The sequence below is a fragment of the Hemitrygon akajei genome, chromosome 11 (genome assembly GCF_048418815.1).
Source record: "Hemitrygon akajei chromosome 11, sHemAka1.3, whole genome shotgun sequence".
NCBI classification, from domain to species: Eukaryota; Metazoa; Chordata; class Chondrichthyes; order Myliobatiformes; family Dasyatidae; genus Hemitrygon; species Hemitrygon akajei.
Genome location: NC_133134.1, coordinates 78,322,034 through 78,349,633, shown reverse-complemented (window position 1 = coordinate 78,349,633; position 27,600 = coordinate 78,322,034). Strand labels below are relative to the sequence as shown.

The 27,600-nt window shown below is 48.2% G+C and overlaps 1 long non-coding RNA gene across 2 annotated transcripts in view; it reads right to left on the bottom strand.

The window, feature by feature from the left end:
* Positions 1–15,449: 15,449 nt before the first annotated feature.
* LOC140735123 (uncharacterized) overlaps positions 15,450–27,600 on the bottom strand; it is a 48,302-nt gene continuing 36,151 nt past the window's right edge. The window contains exons 2-3 of one of the 2 annotated variants that reach the window (XR_012100697.1): positions 18,788–18,983; positions 15,450–15,571 (exon numbers count right to left, since the gene is read on the bottom strand). This is a non-coding gene — a long non-coding RNA (uncharacterized lncRNA). Of the gene's footprint in view, positions 15,572–18,787; positions 19,097–27,600 lie in introns of those variants that run through there. The other variant, XR_012100696.1, reaches the window with a different exon arrangement.

Sequence of the window (27,600 nt, the reverse complement as noted above, 5' to 3'; positions counted from 1 at the left end):
GGATTCCTGGAGTGTGCTGTCAGGGCTTGGTGGTGGAGGATGATACGACAGATTCTCATTCTCTTTTGCTCCCCAGAAGATACAAAAGTCTGAAAGCAAGCACCAACAGGCTCACGGACAGCTTCCAGCCTGCTGACTATTGAACGGTCCCCTGGTACAATACAATGGACTCCTGACCTCCCAATCATGGCCTTCACCTTATTGTCTGCCTGCATGGCACTCTCTCTGAAACTGTAACACTCTATTCTGCACTCTGTTATTGGTTCACCTTGTGCTACCCAGCGCACTGTTGTGATGAAATGATCTGGGCGGATGGTGTGGAAGACAAGTTTTTCACCGTACCTCGGAACATGTGACAATAATAGATCAGCTTGGATGGGCACATGAATATGCTGAGGATGGAGGGATTTGGACCACGTGCATAGAGAAGGAACTAGGTGTCTTTAGCATAAGTAGTTTGACACAGATTTGTTGGCTGAAGGGCGTGTTTCTGTGCGGTATTGTTTGAAGTTTTGCCTCATCCATTCACCAGTTCAGAATCATTAAACTTCAGAATTGCCACTGGTGTAAGTTGTGGATTGCGTTGCCTGATGACAGCAGAGCCCTGGAGGCATACAGTTACAATAACCAGTAAAAAAAGGAACATGGTGTTCAGGGACTGTTCAGTAATCTGATAACGGAGGGCAGAAGCTGCTCCTAAGCTTTCAGGCTCCCTGAGAGGAGGAATAAGAAAAGCACATGTCCTGGAAGGTGAAAGTGCTTAATGGCAGATGCTGCCTTCTTGAGGCCCTACCTTATGAAGATGTCATTGATGGTGGGGGGTTGAGCCTGTGATGGAGCTGGCTCTCTGCAGCCTCCTGCGATCCCATGCACTGCTGCCTCCACACCAGGCAGCGATTCAACCAGTCTTCAGGCTACATTTGCTAGAGTCTTTGGTGATGTACCCAATCCTCAAACTCCCAGACAAGTATAGCTGCTGGTGTGCCTTCTCAGTGATGGCATCAATCACTGAGACGTTGACAGCTGAGATCTGAGATGATTAACTGCCTTGTTTGGACGCTGAATGAACACCACCAGGTAAACGCGATTAGAGTGTTTGCATTGGCTACCAGTGCGCAGTGGACCCGCCGTCTCCACAAACATGAGGGAAAACAAACCTCTCCTAGGAATCAAAGACTCACCGTGGTTTAACTCCTTCAGTCAACACCTGACACACGTGAATCACAGACTTGCCAAGTAAATAAGAATCAGCTACATGCCCTCAGGAAGGCGACCGTCAGATTCCCGTTGCCTCAGTTTAATTCTCCATCACACTCCCACTCATAGTCCAGTTTATTATCATTGGAGTCAATGCCATGGAAATAACTTCACGTACCTCTACACCAAACTGACTCCACAACCTACGCACTCACTTTCTACAACTCATCTTCTCAGCGTTATTTACACTCAGTGGCCCCTCTATTAGCTACCTCCTGTACCTAATAAAGTGGCCACTGAGTGTTTGTTCATGGTCTTCTGCTGTTGTATCCCATCCACTTCAGGCTTTGACATGTTGTGCGTTCGGAGATGCTCTTCTGCACATCACTGTTGTGATGCATGGTTATTTGAGTTACTGTTGCCTTCCTGTCAGACCAAACCAGTCTGGCCATTCTCTTCTGACCTCTCTCATTAATAAGACATTTTTTCCCACACATCTCCACTCGCTGGGTGTCTTTTTTTGCACCATTCTCTGTAAACTCTACAGACTGTTGTGTTGAAAACCCCAGGAGATCAGCAGTTTCTGAGATACTCAAACCACTCCATCTGACACCAATAATTATACCATGGTCAAAGTCTTTTACATCACATTTCTCCCCCATTCTGATGTTTGGTCTGAACAGCAGTGGAGCCTCTTGGCCACGTCTGCATGATTTTATGCATTGAGTTGCTGCCACACGATTGGTTGATTAGATATTTGCGTTGATGAGCCGGTGTACAGATGTACCTAATAAAGTGGCTACCAAGTGCATTCCTTTATTTATTTGTTTGTATTTGCACAGTGTCTTCTTTCATGCATTAGTTATTTGTCAGTCTTTCTGTGTAGCTTTCTATTGTATTTCTACTGTGAATTCCTGCAAGAAAATTAATCTCAGGGTAGAGTATGGTGAAATTGATAATAAAATTTACCATGAACTTTTAACTTTGAAATTAGCTTCTTGCAACAGCATCATGGTAATTTGTAGTTATAATCGTAAAGTAATAAAAGTTACACAATAAAATGGAGATAACAACCTCAGTGCAAGTTGAGGAAAATGTAGTCCGAGGGAGTGTCAGGTGTGTTCAGGGACCCGATGGCAGTGGGGAATAAGCTATGGTGAACTTTGAGGGGTGAGTCTTCAGGCTCCTGTACCTCCTTCTCAGTGGCAGTATCAGGGAGGGGGCATGGTCCCAGATGGGAGGGATTCGTGATGATGGATGTCACCTTCCTGAACAGGTAGATATTCACTAGTGGTGGAGAGAGTTGTACCCACGATGGTACTGGCTGACTCCCACCACTCTCTGTAGCCTCTTGTGTTCTTGTTCAAGTTAGAATGCTTCCATGATGCACTTGTAGATGTCAGAGTCTTCGATATCTATTAAATCTCCTCAAACTTCTAGAAAGTAGAGACACTTGTGTGCCCTCTTCATGGTTGCTTCTGGGTCTAGGATAGGTCCTCCAAGACACTGTATCCAGGAAGCTGAAGTCAATCATCCTTTCTGCCACAGACGCTTCAAAGAAGTCTGGAGCATGTAGACCTGACTTCCCCTTCCTAGCCAGTTCCTTGACATTGACTGGAGGTTCTGACTGCCTGTGCCTTTCTGTAAGGTCCAACACAAACTCAAGGAACAATACCTCAGTTAATGCAACACATTTTAAACGCTAGAGGAACTCAGCAGGTCATAAGACAGAGGTGCAAAATTAGACCATTCAGTCCATCGAGTCTGCACCAGCATTCCATCCTGACTGGTTTATTATCCCTGAAAACCCCATTATCCTGCCTTCTCCCCGTAACCTTTGACTCCCTTACCATTCAAGAACCTGTCAATCTCCACTTCAAATATACCCAATGACTTGGCTTCCACAGCAATCTGTGACAATGAATTCCACAGATTCATCACTCTCTCGCTAAAGAAATTCCTCCTCATCTCTATACTAAGGGGCCATCCTTATATTTTGAGACTGTAACCTCTGACCCTAGACTCCCCCACTATAGGAAACGTCCTCTCTATATCCATTCATCCAGGCCTTTCGAAATCACGGTCAATGCTTCAGGCAAAGACCTTTCATCAGGGCGGAGAGGTGAAGGGTCTCAGGCCGAAACTGTTTATTCCCTTCCATTGGTGCTGCCTGACCTGCTGAGATCCTCCAACATTTTGTGTGTGCTATCAAGACTTCCAGCATCTGCAGAATCTCTTGTGTCCATAGCTCACTCTACTCCTGGGTACACTACCACTTTCTGGACACAGTGCGAAATTCTCCAACTCACTTCCATTCTGTCTGTTTCGGCCCGAAGTCACTCTGCAATTTTGGATTAGCTGTGCTCTTTCCATGAGTACAGACAGACTGGGCAGTGTCCCACAGCCCTGCCATCAGCAACACGTCACACGGACAAAAATGCAGAATAAGCCTCTTAACCACTCTGACCATCACGGATATTCCCTTTGTTCTACACAATCCTCCCTTCCTCTCCACTGCAAATTAAGCACTTCATCTCTCCTGTCCAGTGAATGAAAATCAAAAATCTTGTAGACGCTAGCAATCTGAAACAAAACCAGAAATCAATGGAAACACTTAGCAGGGTAGACAGCATCTGTAGAGAGAGAAAAAAAACAGAGTTAATGTTTTGGGCTGGCGGTCCTCCACAGGAACTGAACAAGGCAGAAAGCAAGTCAGTCTGGGTAGTAGAGAAGGCGGATGAGGGAAGAGGGTGAAATAATGTGGCCATTAAATGGGCATTTACTCTCCTTTGACTGTGCTATTGTGAAGTCAAAGTGATGTTGGATAATCCAGCCCACCATGACACGCTCCAGTCCTGATGAATGATCTTGGCCCAAAACATCATTAGTTTACTCCCCTCCATAGATGCTGCCTGGCTGCAGCATTTTGTGTCTGTTGTACAGCCTTCCATTTTTCTTGATTCATGTTTCTAACTAAGAGCCTCTTGAAGGTCCTGAAGTATCTGGCTCTACCAGCACCCTGGTAGTCTGTTCCACGCACCCACCACTCTCTGTGTAAAACCCTTCCTCTGATATCTTCCCTAACTTTCCAACACTCACCTTAAAATTATATCCTCTAGTATTAGCTATTGCTGCTTTGGGAAAAATGTGCTGGCTATCTTCTCTGTCTAAGCCCCTTATAATCTTGCACACCTCTATCAAGTCATCACTCATTTTCCTTCACTCCCGAAAGAAAATCCGAGCCTGAACAAACGTTTTTCATAAGACCTGCTCTCTAATCTAGGCAGCATCCTGGTAAGTCTCCTCTACACTCTCTCTAAAGCTTCCACATCCTTTCCTTAATAAGGTGACCAGAACTGAGCACTTACTCCAAGTGTGGTCTGACCAGAGTGTTACGTTACCTCGTGCCTCTTGAACTCTTGACTAATACAACATAGGCACTCTTAACAACCTATCAACTTGCATGGCATCTTTGAGGGATCTGTGGACTTGGACTCCAAGATCCCTCTATTCCTCCACACTACTAAGAATCCTACCATGAGCCCTGTCATCCATTTCGATCTTCCATAGCGCATCACTTCATACTTTCCCAGATGGAACTGCACCTGCCACTTCTCAGCCCAGCTCTGCATCCTGTCTGTATCCCACTGTAACCAACAGCAACCTTCTATGCTATCCAAAACACCACCAACGTTTGTGTCACCTGTAAATTTACTAACCCACTCTTCCATCTTTCCTCATCCAACTCATTTACAGGACTGCGCAAAAGCCTCAGGAATATATATCTAGCACATATATTGTACAAGGCATGAGTGAGGCCAAATTTGGAGTATTGTGTACAGTTCTGGTCACCGAATTATAGGAAAGATGACAACAAAATAGAGAGAGATTTACTAGAGTGTTACCCGGGTTTCAGCACCTAAGTTACAGGGAAAGGTTGAACAAGTTAGGTCTTTATTCTTTGGAGTGTAGAAGGTTGAGGGGGGACTTGATAGAGGTATTTAAAATTATGAGGGGGATAGATAGAGTTGACGTAGATAGGCTTTTTCCATTGAGAGTAGGGGAGATTCAAACAAGAGGACATGAGTTGAGAGTTAGGGGGCAAAAGTTTAAGGGTAACATGAGGGGGAACCTCTTTACTCAGAGAGTGGTAGCTGTGTGGAACGAGCTTCCAGTAGAAGTGGTAGAGGCAGGTTTGATATTGTCATTTAAAAATAAATTGGATGGGTATATGGACAGGAAAGGAATGGAGGGTTATGGGCTGAGTGCAGGTAGGTGGGACTAGGTGAGAGTAAGCATTCAGCACGGTCAAGAAGGGCCGAGATGGCCTGTTTCCATGCTGTAATTGTTATAAGGTTATATTTACACAGTGGTGTTTTTGTCAACATGGAGTGGAGAGCGAGTGGGAGCAGAAGATGTCAGGAATAGATAGATAGATAGATAGATAGATACTTTATTCATCCCCATGGGGAAATTCAACTTTTTTTCCAATGTCCCATACACTTGTTGTAGCAAAACTAATTACATACAATACTTAACTCAGTAAAAAATATGATATGCATCTAAATCACTATCTCAAAAAGCATTAATAATAGCTTTTAAAAAGTTCTTAAGTCCTGGCGGTTGAATTGTAAAGCCTAATGGCATTGGGGAGTATTGACCTCTTCATCCTGTCTGAGGAGCATTGCATCGATAGTAACCTGTCGCTGAAACTGCTTCTCTGTCTCTGGATGGTGCTATGTAGAGGATGTTCAGAGTTTTCCATAACTCTGATAAGGGTGATAAGGGTGGAGCGCTGTAGGAGGGGTGGCAGAGGAGGAGAGCCGGATCCAGGGACGGGGAGTAGAGGCGATGCTCACCCAGCCCTCTAACACCAGGCAAGGTCATCTGATTCCAAACAATTGGTTTATTGATCAATGCAAGTGTCTCTCTCTTCCCCTCATCCCGACCCTGCCTCCTTCCCACTCTCAGTCCACAACAGAGACCCGTATCAGAATCAGGCTTATCAGCACTCACGTATGTCATGAAATTTGTTTTGCTGAGGCAGCAGTCCAGTGCGATACATACAATTACTACAGTACCGTGCAGAAGCCTCAGGCACCCTGGCTATATTTATGTGACTAAATCTTGTGCTCCGTACTGTATAGGAATCACAAAGAACAGCTTGGCTGTACTAGACCATTTGATTGCTTTGCACTACAATAAACTTGGTTTTGGTTTTGTTCTTACTGTGTTCACTTTTGTATGATTTGTGTGTACTTAATGGCTAATGTGTTTTTCTTGGGAATCTGCCTAGCTGATACTGTGCAAGCAAGTTTTTCATGACACCTGTGCACAGATGACAATTAACTCGACTTTGACCTCCACAGTCCCAAAAGAAAGAGGAGGCTATTATCTGGGCTCATTAATGCCCTCCTGTGCTCTTGTGGTGCGAAAATCTGAAAGAAAATGTATCATACACTTTTGTACTTGTTTGCTGTACCTGCATGTTTGCTTTCAGTGACCAGTGTACAAGGACTCTTGGTACATCATCAGCTCCTGGTCTCACAATATCAATAAGCTTGAAGGAGTGCAGGGAAAGTTCAGAAGGATGTTGCTGGGACTTGAGCTGCAGGGAAAGGGTAAATAGCTTAGGATGTTATTCAGTGGCGAGCAGGAGAATGAAGGGAGCAGGGGATCCCAACTTGGGGTCTACAGACCCCCTCGGTTAATGGTAGAGGTCCGTGCCATTAAGAGGGTTGGGGATACCTATTATAGAGGTATTCAAAATTATTATTTTGTGACTGTATGTGCTGTGTGTGACGCTGTGCACTGTGGCCCCAGAAGAACAATGTTTTGTCTAGACGTACACATGTGTATGGTTGAATGATGATAATCTGGAACTAGATCGTTATGAGGGGTATAGAAGGGTGAACACAGGCAGGTTTGATCATTGAGGGGTAAAGAAGGGTGAACACAGGCAGGTTTGATCGTTGAGGGGTAAAGAAGGGTGAACACAGGCAGGTTTGATCATTGAGGGGTAAAGAAGGGTGAACACAGGCAGGTTTGATCATTGAGGGGTAAAGAAGGGTGAACACAGGCAGGTTTGATCATTGAGGGGTAAAGAAGGGTGAACACAGGCAGGTTTGATCATTGAGGGGTAAAGAAGGGTGAACACAGGCAGGTTTTTTACCCTCGGGTTGGGTAGACCAGAACTGGAAGTCATGTTAAGGGTGAAAGGTGAAAGGGGAAGCTGAGGGGTGCTGCTTCATAGAGTCGCAGAGCACCAAAACCCAGAACCTTTGCAAGCTCCTAGGGGTGCTAATCCCCAGGGTGCTAACTCAAAAGGGAACACTTCCCCCTTCGTTCCCCAGTAGAACATCGATTCATCAAAGCCCTCAACCATTCAGTCTTCAGTCAGAGATTCCCTCTCACTCCTCTGCTGTTAAGCTGTTCCAATGCCTGGGCTGTTCCAAAGGCATTTTATAAAATGTGTTTCCAGTCTGCTTAAAAGAGCCGGCAATTCTGATTTAAACAATTAGTTCCTTCTGTGCAGCTTGGCACAGAGTTTGTGGTAAAAGTGAGTCACTGCTAACGCACAAGAATATAGTCTCCCACGCACAGCCAGTCTCCCGCTCTACCCTCTTTCCTACCACTCTCCCTCTCCCTCATATTTCACACAGCACACACCATTACAAGTACAGACTCCCACACACAAACAGTTACTCACACACAGATATACACACACAAAAAACAGGTGCACACACACACACACTGATACAGACACACACTCACATACACACAGACACACACACACACACTGATACAGACACACACTCACACACACAGACACACACACACTCACATACAGACACACACACTCACACACACACACTCACATACACACAGACACACTCACATACACATACAGACACACACTCACACAGACACACACACATACAGACACACACTCACACACACATACACACACACACTCACATACACACAGACACACACACACTCACATACAGACACACACACTCACATACACACAGACACACTCACATACACATACAGACACACACTCACATACACAGACACACACACATACAGACACACACTCACACACAGACACACTCACATACACACAGACACACACACATACAGACACACACTCACACACAGATATATATACACACACACACACACACACTTACACTCAGATACAGACACAGATACACAGAACACCAGAACACTCCCACACACACACACACACTTACACTCAGATACAGACACAGATACACAGATACACAGAACACTCCCACACACACACACACACACACACACATACAGACACACACACACACACACTTACACTCAGATACAGACACAGATACACAGAACACTCCCACACACACACACACACACACTTACACTCAGATACAGACACAGATACACAGAACACCAGAACACTCCCACACACACACACACACACACACACACACACACACTTACACTCAGATACAGACACAGATACACAGAACACCAGAACACTCCCACACACACACACACACACACACACACACACACACACACACACACACACACACACACACACACACACTCAGATACAGACACAGATACACAGAACACCAGAACACTCCCACACACACACACACACACACTCCCACACACACACACACACACACACACACACACACACTTACACTCAGATACAGACACAGATACACACACACACTCCCACACACACACACACTCACACACACTCACACACACTCCCACACACACACACACACTCTCACACACACACACACTCACACACACTCACACACACTCCCACACACACACACACAGCTTCACAGAGGAGCATTCAGTTACAGATACACATTAATACACACCATACACACACCCACAGAGTCGTTGACAAAGGCACCAACAAAATGAACCATCAAGCCCGGTCTGTAATTAATCCCACCTTACATAAACAAAAGCAGCTGTCTGCTTTAGGTCCAAAGTAATATTTTTATTTCAAGAATGCAAAATGCTGTGGAGACAGTGCAGAAGAGGTTCATCAGAAAGCTGATTGGGTATGAACTGAAAGAAGAGGCTGGACAAGCTCAGGTTGTTTTTATCTGGAATGTAGAAGCCAAGGGGAGATCTGACAGAACTTCATAAAGTTACAAGAGGCTTAGATAGAGTCAACAGCAGCGTCTGTTTCCCACAGACAAAATACCCAATACCAGATATTAGGTACTCTGAGAGTGGGAAGTTCAAGGGAGATGTGTGGGACAAGTTTTTTTACACTGGAATGAACAGCCAGGCTTGGTAGTAAAGACAGATACAATAATGGCTCTTAGACAGGCAAATGAATGCACAGTAAATGAGGGGATACGGACAGAAGGGGTATGGTCTCATGCACAACATTGTGGGTTGAAGGCTCTGTTCCCATGCTATACTATTCTATGCTCATAGTAACTGCAATGGGGACATGTCCCATCAATGTATTACTGGTACAGTGCATCAGTCATCAATATTTCCTCTTTAAACAATACATCTGTGACTAACAACTGCCTGAATGGTTGTAGCTGCTCCATTGTACTTGAGAGTGGGTTGTTAGCTGGGTGTGGCGTGGAACAGGCTCCTTGCTTTGCATGAATCCCATGCCAACTGTTTAACAGTTCAGATCAGATTTCACATGCACAGCGCCCACAGCCCAATGACTGAAAGGGGAGAGCATTTCTTTGAAGCCACTATAGTTCATGCATCAGTGAATTAATGCAAACTCATCGAGGAGATAGTTAACCAAATTCTGTGGAGTACTGTAAATAAAAGACAGGACAGTACAGGGCAGGCCTTTCACCCTACCCTGTAATGCCAAACTCATTAAATGTCCAACTAAACTAATCCCGAGGCGCCAAGAGATATTTTTCTTACAAAGACCATGGGTCAGGCTTCAGCTGGGGTACTGAAGCCATGCTTTGGGGAAGGGGTTTTCTCAGATCTGATAGAGGCATACATAAAGTGTCCTTTCCCCAGGGTTGAAATGTCTAATACCAGAGGGCACACATTCAAAGTGAGAGAGGGTAATTTCAAAGGAGCTGTGAGGGGCAAGTTTTTCTAGTGTTGGCTGCCTGGGGTGATGGTGGAGGCAGAACATTAGGGACTTTTAAGAGATGTTTAGAAAGGTTCATGAATGTGAGGGAAATGGAAGGATGTGTGGGCAGAAGAGATTAGTTTAGTTAGCCATTTAACCGCTAATATAATTGACCCGGGCTACATTGTGGGTCAAGGTTCATGTGCTATGTTCTATGAACCTAGGGCAAAAGGAGGCTGCAGGAGCCAGCGCTGTTCTCCTGAGCAGAGCGTGGTAGGGGTCCCAGCCACTGTCTGTAAGGAGTTTGTATGTTCTCTCTGTGACCACATAGGTTTCCTCCAGGTGCTCTGGTTTCCTTCCACATCCCTAAGATGTACAGGTTAGTAGATTAATTGGTGTGTAATTGGACGGCGCAGTCTTGAAGGAAGGGAGGGCCTGTTACGGTGCTGATTCCCTAAATATAATAGAAATAAAGAGCACGTTAAGGGGAATTCATCACGGGCATTCAAGGTGAAGGATGCGGAGGGTTCACACAACATGCTGGAGGAGCTCAGCAGCATCTATGGAGGGAAATGAATAGTGAATGTTTTCAGCCAAGATCCCTCACCAGGACTTGCTGAGTTCCACCAGCATTTTGTGTGCTTTCTAGCATCTGCAGAATCTCTTGAATCCCTTTTGAGAGCTTCCTGTGGCGATGGGGGTTTCATGACCAAGGAGGAGACAATGTGCGAAACAGAATGAAGAGGTGACTCACCAGATTACAGGAGGAACAGAGCAACAAATAGGCCATTTAATTTGCTGAGCCTGGACTGGAGGTTCCAACTAGGAATACAGTTATTCCTTTCCTCCTTTCCTTCTCATTTTCCCCAAATCCATGAATTTTTTCTTCTTTGGATACAGACCGTCTCTGTCCTGGGTTACAAACACCCAAGTTAAGGAAACCCCTCCAGATGAGCAAGATTCCATAATGTTAAATTCAAAATCCAACATACACTACACTGAATTCTACAAATGGCAGAATTAGTTTTCTCCTCTCTCCACTTTTAGTCATTTTTCTTTCTTACTAATCTTGTGTGCTTTTGATGCCTCTCATTACAGTTCCATGGAGGTACATTGTGGACTCAGTTCAACACATCATAGGCACATTCCTCCTCACCATCAGTCATATCTACAGGAGGCACTGTCTCAAGACAGCAACATCCATCATCAGAGATCCCACCATCCGGGCCATAGCACATTCTCACAGCTCCCATCGGGGCCTGAAGTCCCCACACCACCAGGTTCAGGAACAGCGACTTCCCTTCAACCATTCGGTTCTTCAACCCTAATCACCACCTCAGTATAGCAACACCGTGATCATTTTGTATTACAATGGACTTTATTTCTGTTCTATTTGTGTTCTTTCTTGTATGATATTTGATAATTTACCAGTATGTTTAATTTAAGTTTTTCTTGTGGACGTTATGTTTCTGATGCTCTGAGCCTGTGATGCCTCTACAAGTACTGTAAGTTTTTCATCGTACCTGTGCATACACAGACTTGTGCAGACGACAACAAACTTAACTTGACTTTTCTCTTGAGGGGGTCTCTAGAACAACAAGATGATTGTTCTAATTGTGTTCTTCCTTGGAAGTAATGTGTATAATTAATGCTTGGTTTATGTTTTCCCTGTGACTGTTTGCCTCCGATGCTCTGTGCCTGTTATGCTGCTGCAAGTATGTTTTTCACTGAACCTGTGCACACGCGGACTTGTCCAGTTTGCCGATGACACCTCTGTCGTTGGCCGAATCGAAGGTGGTGACCTATCAGCGCATAGGAGGGAGATTGAAAATCTGGCTGAGTGCTACCACGGCAACAACCTCTCACTCAATGTCAGTGAGACCAAGGAGCTGATTATTGACCTCAGGAGGAGGAAACCAGAGATCCATGAGCCACTCCTCATCGGGGAATTCGAAGTGGAGAGGGTCAGCAACGTGAAATTCCTTAGTGTCATCATTTTGGAGGTCTTGTCCTGGGCCCAGCACGTAAGTACAATTACAAAGAAAGCATAGCAGCACCTCTACTTCCTTAGAAGTTTGTGAAGATTTGGCATGACATCTAAAACTTTGACAAACTTCTATAGATGTGTGTTGGAGACTGGCTGCATCACAGCCTGGTTTGGAAACACCAACGCCCTTGAATGGAAAATCCTAGTAGTGTAGTGGGCACAGCCCAGTCCATCATGGGTAAAGTCCTCCACACCATTGAACACATCTACATCAAGCATTATCACAGGAAAGCAGCAACCATCTTCGGTCCCCCACCCCCACCACCCAAGTCATACTCTCTTCTCACTACTGCCATCAGGAAGGAGGTACAGGAGCCTCAGGACCCACACCACCAGGTTCAGGAACAGTTATTACCCCTCAGCCATCGGGCTCTTGAACCAAGGGGGTTAACTTCACTCAACTTTACTTGCCCCTTCATTGAACTTTCCTACAGTCTATGAACTCACTTTCAAGGACTCCATCCCATGTTCTCGATATTTATTATTTTGTTTTCTTTCTGTAATGCACAGTTGTCTCTTGCACACTGGTTGAATGTCAATGTTGGTGTGGCCTTTCATTGATTCTATTATGGTTGTTGTATTCCTGTATATGGTGACATATATGTACTTTAATAATACATTTACTTTGAACTTTGATACAATAAAGTTGACCTTGACCTTTACGTATCAGGTGACTTTTGTGCGTGTTCTGACATGGACGATGTTGATTTGTGGACACAGCAGGTCGGGCAGCATCCGTTGAAAACCGACCTGCTGAGTTCATCCAGCTTTTGTACGTGTTGATTTGACCACAGCATCTGCAGTGTACTTTGTGTTTGATTTATGGATGTCTGTAAGAACCATTTGTGACCCAGAGACAGACCGTATGCATCCAGTTGCTCTTATAAGGCAATATGCTGTTTAATCCTAATCATTCCTTACAGTACTCTGCAGAAGTTTTAGTATAGCTTTGGGCCTGTACTCACTGGAATTTAGAAGAATGCAGAGGGATCTCATTGAAATCTACCAGATGTTGAAAGGACTAGATAGGGTGGATGTGGAAAGGATGTTTCCTATGGTAGGGATATCCAGAACTGGAGGGCACAAACTCAGAATTGAAGGGTGACCTATTAGAACAAAGGTAAGGAGTTTTTTAGCCAGAGAGTAGTGAATCTGTGGGACACTCTGCCACAAACTGCAGTGGAGGCCAAATTTGTGAGTATATTTAAGGCAGAAGTTGATTGTTTCCTGATTGGTCAGGGCATCAAAGGATGTAGGGGGTTGAGTGGGATCAGCCATGATGGAATGGTGGAGCAGACTCGATGGGCTGAATGGCCTGATTCTGCTCCTATGCGTTATGGTCTTACAGTTATAGCTAGGATGCCCAAGACTTTTACACATTACTGCATTTGCCAACGTGCAGTAGAGAGCGAGTTTGTAAATCTGGTGGGAGTGAAGGATGCTGGGAATGAGCACCACAGGAGGGGTGTGGGACAGGTGGCAGAGAAGGAGTACCGGGGTGGGGAAGGTGGCGCAGGTGCAGACAAACCCAGCCCTGAGACACCTGTCAAGGTCAGTTCATTCCAAACGATTGGTTTATTAATCATTACAGAATGTCTCTCTGGTGCTTCCTGTTCCCTTCCCTCTCCCTTCCCCTTTTTCCCAACCATGATGTCCCTCCCCTTGCCTCCTTCCCACTTCCTACCACAAAAGAAACCCACATCAAAATCAGGGTTAGCATCCATCACTTTAAATACAACACTGAGTCACGTCACCTACAGAAATTCTCTGCTAACTCAGCACTAGTTGGGTATATAAAGGGAGGATGGGAGGATGAATACAGGGTCCTGGTGGAGGACTTTGTCAGACGGTGCAAGCTGGATCATCTGCAGCTTAGCATCAGTAAGACAAAGGAGATGGTGATGGACATTAGGAAAACTAAGCCTGCATTGCTCTCCATTACTATTGATGGTGAGGACATGGATCTGGTGAGGGCCTACAAGACCCAGGGGTGCACCTGGATGACAGACTCGAGTGGAGAACCAACACAGAGACTGTGCACAAGAAGGGCCAGAGTCGCCTCGACTTCCTGAGGAGTCTGAGGTCCTTTGGAGTGTGCAGGCCTCTCCTTCCCATGTCCTACCAGTCTTGTTGCCAGTACAATCTTCTTTGCGGTGGTGTGCTGGGCAATGGCATCAACATGGGTGATGCCAACAGGCTCAATTAACTGATTAGAAACTGATTATTACTCTGTTATAGGAGTCAAACTGGACACACTGGAGGCTGTGGTAGAGCAAAGGACCTTACGGAAAACCCTGGCAATTCTGGACAATGTTTCTCATCCTCTGCATGTCACCTTGGCTGAACAGAGGAGCACTTTTAGAAATAGACTAAAGCAACTGTGTTGCTCCAAAGAGCGCTGTGTGAGGTCATTCTTACCCTTGGCCATTAGGCTCTATAATGAGCCAAGCTAAAGCCAGGGGAGCGATCACCCCTCCTGTTAGACTGTTTGACATAATTGATTTTATATTCTTTCTTATTTCTAATATTTGTATATCTGTGCAATTGTAATACTACTGTGACACTGTAATTACCTTTGGGTCAATAAAGTATCCATCGATCTATTTGTCACGAAATTTGTTTTTATTTACGGCAGCAGTGCAGTGCAATAGTCTGAGGCACCCTAGCTACTGAAATGTGCCCAAGACTTTTGGATAGTACTGTACGTGAACATTGCTTTGCTCTGTTGACTGCTACAGTGGGTCCATCATCACTGACCCTAGTACCACTGCAGATAGGAAGGTCAGAACCCTTCATGATAACTTAATTGTTAATTAGATAGTAGACTGTATTAAGAGTAGATAAATGAAACCCTTCATCCCAGGCAATCTCCTCTGCACCCTCTCCAGTGCAGTTACCTCCATCCCAGAGCCTGTGACCGGAACTGCACACGGTGCTCCAGCTGTGTCCTGACCAGTGGTTTCTAAAGTTGGACCGTAACCTCCCTGCTCCTGTATTCTGTGTAGCTTCTTTACCATTTTATCTGGAACCAACATGGATAACTTCACTCACCTCAACACTGAACTGATTCCACAACCTATGGACTCTCTTTGAAGGACTCTACAATTCATGTTAACAATATTATTTATTATTACATTTACAGTTTGTCTTCTTTTGCACACTGGTTGTTTCTGTCTCCACTGCGTGTAGTTTTCCATTGATTCTGTTGTATTTCTTTCTTCTACTGTGAACGCCTGCAAGAAAATGAATCTCAGGGTGTCATGTACATCCTTTGATAGTAAATTTACTTTCAACGTTGAACCTTATCTACCTGTGCAGCCTCTTTCAGAGATTGTTGGACTCTCTGGTTCTCAGTACTCCCTGGAGCCTTACTTAACCTTATTAGGCCTTCTAAACTTAAACTTGTGCTTATCGGAATTAAATCCTATCTGCCGTTGTCAGCTGGCCAATATTATTCTGTAACAAGAGCTCACTGTCAACAATATTACCATTTTTGTGTCATCTGTAAACTTACTAATCGTATGTCTTCCGTTCATATCTGAGTCACTGATGTATGTGATAATCAGCACAGTTCCCTTCAACCCATTGCTGGCCTCTGGCCTCAGGCCTCCAGTCACAAAAACAATGCTCCTGCATCTCCCTCTGTCTCCTTGGAGAGGCAGAGGCCAAGAAGGTCCTAACGGATAGAGAACTACCAGGGACATAGGAGGGTTTAGCTGGTAGGAAACGCCTTCTGATGAGAAGTGAGAAGGTGGTCAATGGCACTAGGCAGAATAATAGGTTGGCACAGAGTAGATGGGCCAAAGGGTCAGTTTCTTTTCTGTGCACAGGAACACACTTTTCAACCCCCCAAAAAATTCTTCCTCAGATCCCCTCCGAACCTGCCTACCATCTCTTCCCTTACCCGATAGCCTTTCCCTCTGCTGTGGAGAGAAGTTTGCGGTTATCAGCTCTTCATTTAACCTGATGACACACATGGGATAGTAACAAGCCTTCTGCAGCATAACTTCACATTCCTTTGGACAGGATTCCCTCCAGGAAAATCCAATCAACATTGCTCTGGAAATCCCATTTACTAAAGGTTAGTCACTGAATTCTCTGCTCTCTTGGTAAAAAGTGCTCCACCAACATTATTTAATGCTCCTCAGGAGGGTCTGATTCATCAGGAGTGTGACTACACAAACAGGTCAGAGGTTGGGGATCCTGCGGTGAGTGACTTTCCCCTGTCTATAAACCACAGGTCAGGAGCGTGACAGGACACTCCCCACTTCCCTGGGTGGAGTTAGTCCATGCACTCAACATCCGCCACATTACCTCTACAAGGCACGGTCAGGAGTGTGACGGGACACTCCCCAATTCCCTAGGTGAGCATGCCTCCAACAACTCTCAGGAATGTAAACACCATCCAGGACAACTTGATCAGCACCCCCCCCCCCCACACACACACACAGTAAACACTCCCTCCGTCCACCACAGTGGCTGCAGTGTGCATGTCCAGGGTACTCCAACAGAACCCTCCCAAACCTGCCAAGGGGAACACCGCCACCCACCATCCCGACTGGGAAACACATGGTTGGGTCTGAATCTTGGGACTCCCAGCACTCCCTTCCCCTCACGGACAGCAATGGCTCCTGTCTCTCTCAGTAGAGATCTGTAACTTCTCTGCCTTAGAGGACTGTCACTGAGGATATTCAAGATGGAGACTGATAGACCTGTTGAAACTTAAGTATTCACCAGGATGCTGCCTGGATTAGAGGGAATGAGCTCTGACAGGTTGGACAAACTTGAATTGTTTTCTCTGCAGTGGCAGAGGCTGAGGGGATAAGGTGCATAGATAGGGCAGACATCTAGTATCTTCACCCAGGGTCAAAATGTCTAGTAAGGAGAGAAGGGGAGAGTTCAAAGGAGATGTGCTGCACAACTTCTGTCATATATCTTAGATAGGCACGTGGATGACAGAAAAATGGAGGGTGATGGAGGAGGGAAGGTTTGGATTGATCTTCGAGCAGGTTAAGAGGTTGGCACAACATCATGGGCTGAAGGGCCCGTACTGTGTTGTAATGTTCATAAACACGAGATTCTTCAGATGCTTGAAATCCAGAGTAACATGCACAAAATGATGGAGGAACTGAGCAGGTCGGGCAGCATCTGCGGAGGGAAACGGATAGCTGACATTTTGGGCTGAGACCCTTCATCGGGACCAGAAACGTTGACTTTATTCCTCTCCGAGGTGATGTAAAGGGCAAAGTTTTTACCCAGAGGGTGGTAGGTGCCTGGACGGCAGTGGAGACGGATAAGAGGCTCTCAGACAGGCAAGTGAATGTGCAGAGAATGGAGGGATACGGACACTGTGTAGGCAGAAGGGATTTGTTTAGTTAGGTGTTTAATTAAAAGCCCGGAGAACACAGCCGATTCGCCACAATCCCTTCCCAGACCCGCTGTCCCTGGACCCTCACCCCACACCCCTGGCCCCAGTCTGGTGGGTTTTCACCACACTCTCTGTGGCAAGGATGTCCTTTCCTGGGTCAGGGGACCAGAACTGTTCACAGTTCTCCTGGTACCGAGTACATTCCTAAGGCACAAGGAGAGGTTTGGTTTGTTGTGAGGGTTTAGAGAACAGTGAGGGGAGGGGGAGCTGCTGTAGAAATGGGTGAGAATTTTAAATCAGTGGAAACTGATGCAAGTTCCAGCAATGGATGGCAGAGATTTTTCCTGTGAAGCTTAATGGCGCCTTACTCAAAAGTAATGGTAATTAAGATGGTGGTTGGAAGTGAGAAAAATGTCACCCAGCTGGTGAGGCAGCATCCCTGAAGCCGAAACTCATTCTAAGTGTTAATGAACAACTCCTGAGATCACAGACCAGGAACAGGATCTTTGGCCTCCTTTGTGCCGAGCTCATAACATATAACAGGCCCTTCGGCCCACGATGTTGTGCTGACCTTTTAACCTACTCTAAGATCAATCTAACCCTTCCTTCCAACATAACCCTCTGTTGTCCTATCATCCATGCGTCTATCTAACAGTCTCCACCATCTCTAACAGACACCAGAGATGCTTCAGATGCTGGAAATCTGGAGGAACTCACATGAAATGCTGGAGGGACAGCAGGCCAGGCCACTTCCACGCAGGGAAGTGAACAGTGGATGCTCGAGATTGGGGTGGAAACCAGATTGGAACAGGCCATTTGGCCCATCACATTATGCTGAACTAATTCAGCTGATAATGTCTAATTAATATCTTCTGCCTGCACATGGTCCACATCACTCCATTTTACCTGCCTCTTAAACACCTCCATCATAAGTGCCCCCACCACCAGCCCTGGCAGAGCGCTCCTGGCCCCCCCAGTGAACGTCTCTCATAGAGAAGGTAAATTCAACCTCTTCAACACCATTATAAATAACACCTCTAAACATTTTGGAATGAAAATTAGTGTTGAGAACAGCCTTTACCTCTGTGTGTTTTGTCTGTCTGCTCCACCATCAGTGACTCTCACATTCCAGCGAGCCGCTCCCAGATCTGAGATAATTAAAGCGGCAAAAGAAAACTGGATGTTTTTCCTAGTTTATCATTTCCATCTAGGATGCACCGCCTGCGAAGGGGGTGGGCAGGGGCTACTCACTGGGAAACACAGGATTCAGGAGAGCTCTGTCAAGGGAATAGACGAAGGAATGTCAGAGAGAAGCCTGTAGAAGCTTGGTTTCGAGCTCTGCTATTCCGCAGACAGTCCTCCTGGGAGAGCCAGAAATAAAACAATGAGAAATTCCTGATGCTAATTCAGGAAAACAGTCGAATTCCTTACTGAATCCAATATAAACTATATTCCCAGCCAGTGATGCACATCTGGGGCAGCTCGATCCAGCATGGCCATTATAGACTTCCTGATGGAGTCCTGATCCAGAGAATTACCGAAAGCCCACTGCGCTGTGGGGGGCGGTGAGGAGGGAGCATCTCGCTGTGGGGGGGTGGTGAGGAGGGAGCGTCTCGCTGTGGGGGGCGGTGAGGAGGGAGCATCTCGCTGTGGGGGGGTGGTGAGGAGGGAGCGTCTCGCTGTGGGGGGGCGGTGAGGAGGGAGCATCTCGATGTGGGAGGGGTGGTGAGGAGGGAGCGTCTCACTGTGGGGGGGCGGTGAGGAGGGAGTATCTCGCTGTGGGGGGGCTGTGAGGAGGGAGCGTCTCGCTGTGGGGGGCGGTGAGGAGGGAGCATCTCGCTGTGGGGGGCTGTGAGGAGGGTGCGTCTCGCTGTGGGAGGAGCGGTGAGGAGGGAGCATCTCGCTGTGGGAGGAGCGGTGAGGAGGGAGCGTCTCGCTGTGGGAGGAGCGGTGAGGAGGGAGCATCTCACTGTGGGAGGGGCGGTGAGGAGGGAGCGTCTCACTGTGGGAGGAGCGGTGAGGAGGGAGCGTCTCACTGTGGGAGGAGCGGTGAGGATGGAGCGTCTCACTGTGGGGGGCGGTGAAGAGGGAGCGTCTCAGTGGGAGGGGTGATAGGGAGGGAGCGTCTCACTGTGGGGGGGCGGTGAGGAGGGAGCGTCTCACTGTGGGAGGAGTGGTGTGGAGGGAGCGTCTCGCTGTGAGAGGGCGGTGAGGAGGGAGCATCTTGCTGTGGGGGGGCGGTGAGGAGGGAGCGTCTCGCTGTGGAAGGGGCGTTGAGGAGGGAGCTCTGCACTGTGGAAGGGGCGTTGAGGAGGGAGCTCTGCACTGTGGAAGGGGCGGTGAGGAGGGAGCTCTGCACTGCAGGAGGGGCGTTGAGGAGGGAGCTCTGCACTGCAGGAGGGGCGTTGAGGAGGGAGCTCTGTGTTGTTGGAGGGGCGTTGAGGAGGGAGCTCTGCACTGTGGAAGGGGCGGTGAGGAGGGAGCTCTGCACTGTGGAAGGGGCGTTGAGGAGGGAACTCTGCACTGTGGAAGGGGCGGTGAGGAGGGAGCTCTGTGTTGTTGGAGGGGCGTTGAGGAGGGAGCTCTGCACTGCAGGAGGGGCGTTGAGGAGGGAGCTCTGTGTTGTTGGAGGGGCGTTGAGGAGGGAGCTCTGCACTGTGGGAGGGGCGTTGAGGAGGGAGCTCTGTGTTGTTGGAGGGGCGTTGAGGAGGGAGCTCTGCACTGCAGGAGGGGCGTTGAGGAGGGAGCTCTGTGTTGTTGGAGGGGCGTTGAGGAGGGAGCTCTGCACTGCAGGAGGGGCGTTGAGGAGGGAGCTCTGTGTTGTTGGAGGGGCGTTGAGGAGGGAGCTCTGCACTGCAGGAGGGGCGTTGAGGAGGGAGATCTGCACTGCAGGAGGGGCGTTGAGGAGGGAGCTCTGCACTGTGGAAGGGGCGTTGAGGAGGGAGCTCTGCACCGCAGGAGGGGCGTTGAGGAGGGAGCTCTGTGTTGTTGGAGGGGCGTTGAGGAGGGAGCTCTGCACTGTTGGAGGGGCGTTGAGGAGGGAGATCTGCACTGCAGGAGGGGCGTTGAGGAGGGAGCTCTGCACTGTGGAAGGGGCGTTGAGGAGGGAGCTCTGCACCGCAGGAGGGGCGTTGAGGAGGGAGCTCTGCACTGTGGAAGGGGCGTTGAGGAGGGAGCTCTGTGTTGTTGGAGGGGCGTTGAGGAGGGAGATCTGCACTGCAGGAGGGGCGTTGAGGAGGGAGCTCTGTGTTGTTGGAGGGGCGTTGAGGAGGGAGCTCTGCACTGCAGGAGGGGCGTTGAGGAGGGAGCTCTGTGTTGTTGGAGGGGCGTTGAGGAGGGAACTCTGCACTGCAGGAGGGGCGTTGAGGAGGGAGCTCTGCACTGTGGAAGGGGCGTTGAGGAGGGAGCTCTGCACCGCAGGAGGGGCGTTGAGGAGGGAGCTCTGTGTTGTTGGAGGGGCGTTGAGGAGGGAGCTCTGCACTGTGGGAGGGGCGTTGAGGAGGGAGCTCTGTGTTGTTGGAGGGGCGTTGAGGAGGGAGCTCTGTGTTGTTGGAGGGGCGTTGAGGAGGGAGCTCTGCACTGCAGGAGGGGCGTTGAGGAGGGAGCTCTGTGTTGTTGGAGGAGCATTGAGGAGGGAGCTCTGTGTTGTTGGAGTGGCGTTGAGGAGGGAGCTCTGTGTTGTTGGAGGAGCGTTGAGGAGGGAGCTCTGTGTTGTTGGAGGGGCGTTGAGGAGGGAGCTCTGCACTGCAGGAGGGGCGTTGAGGAGGGAGCTCTGTGTTGTTGGAGGGGCGTTGAGGAGGGAACTCTGCACTGCAGGAGGGGCGTTGAGGAGGGAGCTCTGCACTGTGGAAGGGGCGTTGAGGAGGGAGCTCTGCACCGCAGGAGGGGCGTTGAGGAGGGAGCTCTGTGTTGTTGGAGGGGCGTTGAGGAGGGAGCTCTGCACTGTGGGAGGGGCGTTGAGGAGGGAGCTCTGTGTTGTTGGAGGGGCGTTGAGGAGGGAGCTCTGTGTTGTTGGAGGGGCGTTGAGGAGGGAGCTCTGCACTGCAGGAGGGGCGTTGAGGAGGGAGCTCTGTGTTGTTGGAGGAGCATTGAGGAGGGAGCTCTGTGTTGTTGGAGTGGCGTTGAGGAGGGAGCTCTGTGTTGTTGGAGGAGCGTTGAGGAGGGAGCTCTGTGTTGTTGGAGGGGCGTTGAGGAGGGAGCTCTGCACTGCAGGAGGGGCGTTGAGGAGGGAGCTCTGCACTGTGGAAGGGGCGGTGAGGAGGGAGCTCTGTGTTGTTGGAGGGGCGTTGAGGAGGGAGCTCTGCACTGCAGGAGGGGCGTTGAGGAGGGAGCTCTGTGTTGTTGGAGGGGCGTTGAGGAGGGAGCTCTGCACTGCAGGAGGGGCGTTGAGGAGGGAGCTCTGTGTTGTTGGAGGGGCGTTGAGGAGGGAGCTCTGCACTGCAGGAGGGGCGTTGAGGAGGGAGCTCTGCACTGTGGAAGGGGCGTTGAGGAGGGAGCTCTGCACCGCAGGAGGGGCGTTGAGGAGGGAGCTCTGTGTTGTTGGAGGGGCGTTGAGGAGGGAGCTCTGCACTGTGGGAGGGGCGTTGAGGAGGGAGCTCTGTGTTGTTGGAGGGGCGTTGAGGAGGGAGCTCTGTGTTGTTGGAGGGGCGTTGAGGAGGGAGCTCTGCACTGCAGGAGGGGCGTTGAGGAGGGAGCTCTGTGTTGTTGGAGGAGCATTGAGGAGGGAGCTCTGTGTTGTTGGAGTGGCGTTGAGGAGGGAGCTCTGTGTTGTTGGAGGAGCGTTGAGGAGGGAGCTCTGTGTTGTTGGAGGGGCGTTGAGGAGGGAGCTCTGCACTGCAGGAGGGGCGTTGAGGAGGGAGCTCTGAGTTGTTGGAGGGGCGTTGAAGAGGGAGCTCTGTGTTGTTGGAGGGGCGTTGAGGAGGGAGATCTGCACTGTGGAAGGGGCTGTGAGGAGGGAGCTCTGCACTGCAGGAGGGGCGTTGAGGAGGGAGCTCTGTGTTGTTGGAGGGGCGTTGAGGAGGGAGCTCTGCACTGCAGGAGGGGCATTGAGGAGGGAGATCTGCACTGTGGGAGGGGCGTTGAGGAGGGAGCGCCGCAATGTAAGGAGGTGGAAGTTCTACTGCCTGGCATTACTGATTGTGGGCTGTTAATCAAGAAGTCATGGATCCAGTTGCAAAGGGACTCCAGGTCTAGGAGTTTGGAGATGAGTTTGTGTGGAATTGTGCCATTGAAAGCAGTGCTCTGGTCAATAAACAATAGTCTGACATAGGTATCTTTACTGCCTACATGCTCCAGCGATGAGTTTAGCTCCAGAGAGATGGTACCTGCCATATACCTGTTTTGACAGCAGGCAAATTGCAGTTGGCTGACTTGTCTGGGAGACTGGAGTTCATGTGTGGCACCAACAAACTCTCAAAGCACTTTGTGATGGTGTCTGTCACAGCAATCGGGCAGTAATCATTAAGGCATGTTGCCTTCTTTTTATTAGCTACTGGGATAATACCTTCTTAAAGCAGGTGGAAAGTTGAATGCACAGGAATGTAAAAAGCTGCAGAGTAGTGGACCCAGCCCGGTACATCACATTGATAGCATCTACAGGAGATGCTGCCTCAGCAATCACAATCAGCATCTTTGTGAAATCTGTTAACTTTGTAGCAGGTGTACAATGATATTCGAGAGAAAAAGAAAACTGTATTACAGTAAGTATGTGTGTAAATGCTAACATTGCGTTTGCCTTCCTCCCCACAGACTCAACCTGCAAATGAACCTTTACGGAATCTTGCACAAGGACTTCCAAGTCCATTTGTGCCTCCGTTTTTTGTATTTTCTTTCCACTTAGTCAACTCTTTCATGTCTTCTATCAAAGTACATGACCGTACACTTCCCTGTGTACATGACCGTGTATTCTATCTGCCATTTCTTTGCCCGTTCTCCCAATCTGTCTAAGTCCTTCTGTAGCCTCGCTACTTGCTCAAAACTACCTGCCCCTCCGCCTGTCTTCATATCGTCTGCAAACTTTGCAACAAAGCCATCAATTCCATCATTGACATATAAAGTAAAAAGAATCGGTCCAAGCACAGACCCTTGTGGAACACCACAGCCAACCAGAAAAGCCTCCCTTTATTCCCACGCTTTGCCTCCTGCCAATCAGCCACTGGCTTATCCATGTTAGAATCTTTCCTGTAATACCATGGGCTCGTAGTTTGTTAAGCAGCCTCGTGTGTGGCACCTTGTCAAAGGCCTTCTGAAAATCCAGGTACATAGGAAGAGTCTGATTCTTACAGTAGTGTTGTCTAAGACCATAGGACACAGGTGTAAGGTGAGAGGGAGTAGGTTTAAAGGGAATTTGAGGGATTTTTTTTCACTTAGAGATCTGGAACGAGTTGCCAGAAGAGGTGGTCGGGGCAGAAACATTGACAACGTTGAAAGGGCATCGGTACAGGTACCAATGAGCCGGGAAAAGAGAGATACGGAATTAATGCAGGCAAGTTGAATTAGTAGACGGGCATGCTGCTCAGCATAGACAGAATGGGCCAAAAGGCCTCTTTCTATGACTCTTTGTGGGTGGGAATCAGGGGGCTATTGGACACTAATTGGGGGAGTGTGGGAGTTGGGCCAATTTATGAGGATGTCGTTAGGACCAAATGAACGTTGACAAGTGAGGGGTGACATTACAGAAACATTTAAAATAACAATAGGCGGACTGACTGTCTTTTCATCAGGGTAGGGAAATCCTTAACTAGGGGACATAGGTTTGCGACAAAAGGGGAAAGATTTTAAAGGAACCTGAGGGGCAACTTTTTCTTTCTTTCTCTCACTTTCTCACTCCCTAGTTCTTTCTATTTCTAATTTTCCCTTTCTTTCTTTCACTCTATTTCATTCTGTTTAATTCTCTCTCGCCTTTAGAACTGGATTAAGACTGGTTTCCTGCTGGAAGTAATCGGAAGGGCTTGGCGACACTTGAAAATCCACCCCAGGGCACCTCAGGCTGGGAGGCAGGCAGCCTATGTGGTTGGTCTTTGGTTACTAGGGAAATAAACATGGTTCTGTCTGCAGGAGTGACTCAGAACAGCGAAACAGTTGGTTAGTTTCACTCCGCCCCCCCAAACTTCACGACGCCGCAGATGGTGTCCAGCACTGCCCCCTGCAGGCCAGCTGGAAACCCAACTTCACGAACCGTACAACACGAGATGGTGAAGGAACTCAGCAGGCTGGCAGCATCTGTGGGAAAGAGGACATTGACATTTCAGATTGGGGCCCTTCTTAGCTCACAAGCTTAAATCAGTTCATACTACTGCACGGCTTGGCGGGAAGCTGTTCAGTCCGTCGGGACTTTGCTAGCCCTCAAAATAGTGCTTCGCAGTGGGGTGGGGCTGTGAAGAGGGAGCACCATGTTACAGGAGGGGCAGTGAGGAGGGAGCGCTGCATCGTGGAGGGGGCGGTGAGGAATGAACGCTGTGAAAGGGGCAGTGAGGAGGGAGCACTGCACTGCGGAGGGCAGTGAAGACGGAGCACTGCATTGTGGAAGGGGTGGTTAAGAGGGAGTGTGGCGCTGTGAGAGGGGTGATAAGGAGAGAGTGCAGCATTGTGGGTTAGATGGTGTGGAGGGATAACCATACCATGGGTGGAGGGTACTGTAGGAGGGCTGTGCTGCGGGAGGGGTGGTGGTGAGGGAGCTCCACACTACAGAAGTGCCATTCTATCAGTGGAGCTAGGTTAAGATGGGCTGAAGGGTTGTTTCTGAGATCTCTGACATCCCACCACCAAGACAGGCACACTTCCTGGGGCCAGGAGCCATATGGTGTGAATCTGAACATTCCCAGATCCCTGGAACTGGGCGGGAGAGCTGGAGCTTCTCCCGCTGTCCATAAGCTTGTGGCAGTCAAGATCCTTGCTGTACAGATCTTTCTTTCTCTCCCAGGCTGCAGAGCTTGAGTTCCTGTTCAGGCACTGAACTTCTGTCACAAGGTTTATGCTTGCAGTCAATGCCCGAGGTATATCTGATCTCATTTTGAGTTTAGCCAACAGCAGCAGAAGCATGCCAGGCCCATAAACCAGAGGTCAATTACCGGTAATCAAAACCATCCTCATGTCATATCTGTGGGCCCTGGAAACGGGTTCGGCCAGGCTGACTGGCAATGTTCGGGGGAGGGGGTATGTCCGTGCCTAGGTGGCTATGGAAAGAGAACACGTGCCATCCGTGGTTATTTCAAGACTGTTTGGCACTGCAGGGATCAATGCCACCCTCACCGAGTCTGTGTTAGTCATGGTTTTTGCCTGTCTTCTGTTTGTAACGTGAGCAGACAATAGTAATGTCGTGGTTTCAATTTGTAATGAACACAAGAGACTCTGCAGGTGCTGGAAATCCAGAGCAACACACACAAAATGCTGCAGGAACTCAGCAGGTCAGGCAGCATCTATAAAATGGATAAACCATCGCCATTTTGGGCCAAGACACTTCAACAGGACTGAAAAGGAAGGGGGAAATGCCAGAATTTATAGTAAATGTATTTTTGTAAAAGACAGACAGACAGACATACTTTATTGATTCTGTCAGAAACGAGCCACGCTCCCGAATAACAGCTTCAAGACAAATTCAAGGAAACAAAGTTTATTAACAGTTCTGCAGAGCTGGGCCCCCTCAGCGAAGGGAACCCTGAACCTTACAGGGCAGCAGGTTTTATCCTTCTTCCTTACCACCCCCCTCCCTGACTCGGGAGGTACACAGTGTTTTCCCATTCCATATTTGGAGTTGTTTTTTTACACGTTTCTGTAAAACAATAGTCCATATCTCAGGACTTCAATGATTCCACAAACAGTTAATTTTGTCAAGGCTTCTGCATTCATAATTAGATCACACTTGTTTACAGACTTTAACCCAGACATAATTAAATCACATTTGTCCTTTGACTTTAACCCGGACCTGTCAGAAACGCACATCTTAATTTTGAATCTTACAGATTCCGAGGGAAATTGGGTTTCATTACAGCCGCACCAACCAAGAATAGTGTAGAAATATAGCAATATAAAACCATAAATAATTAAATAATGATAAGTTAATCATGCCAAGTGGAAATAAGTCCAGGACCAGCCTATTGGCTCAGGGTGTCTGACACTCCAAGGGAGGAGTTGTAAAGTTTGATGGCCACAGGTAGGAATGACTTCCTATGACGCTCAATGTTACATCTCGGTAGAATGAGTCTTTGGCTGAAAGGAAAGATAATCAGCAAGCCTCTGACCATTCCTGTGAGATGTACCTGGAATTTAATTCCATGGCTTCAGGGTGGTGCTCTGCAGATGCAATGGCTGGGCTATAGACCCACACAACTACACACACTGTTTAAGAGGAAGCACATTCTGATATCACACAGTAACGTAACCACGCCACACAGACCCACCTTTTACACGAACAGACACATTTCTCTCCAGAGGCCCTGAAGTGAATCTGGCAACTCCTGTACTGGACAACCAAAACTCCAGGAACTGGGCACCCCCAGGATATTGGTGGTGCCAGACTGTAGGGTTTATGGGCAAATGAAACAATGTACTTGTACAATGTTACCAGGTAATGCAATGTGTTTTCCAGCTGATCTGCTAAGTTTAAGGGAGAGGATGGAAGTTTGTTTAAAAGGAATGGGCAATGTGGATCGGTGAGTTTAAAGGGAGTACGGAAGGTGGATCGGTGATTTTAAAGGAAGTGGGGAAGGTGGATCGGTGAGTTTAAAGGAAATGGGGAAGGTGGATCGGTGAGTTAAAGGGAGTGGGGAAGGTGGATCGGTGAGTTTAAAGGGAGTGGGGGAGGTGGATCGGTGAGTTAAAGGGAGTGGAGTATGTGGATCGGTGAGTTTAAAGGGAGTGGGGAAGGTGGATCGGTGAGTTTAAAGGGAGTGGGGA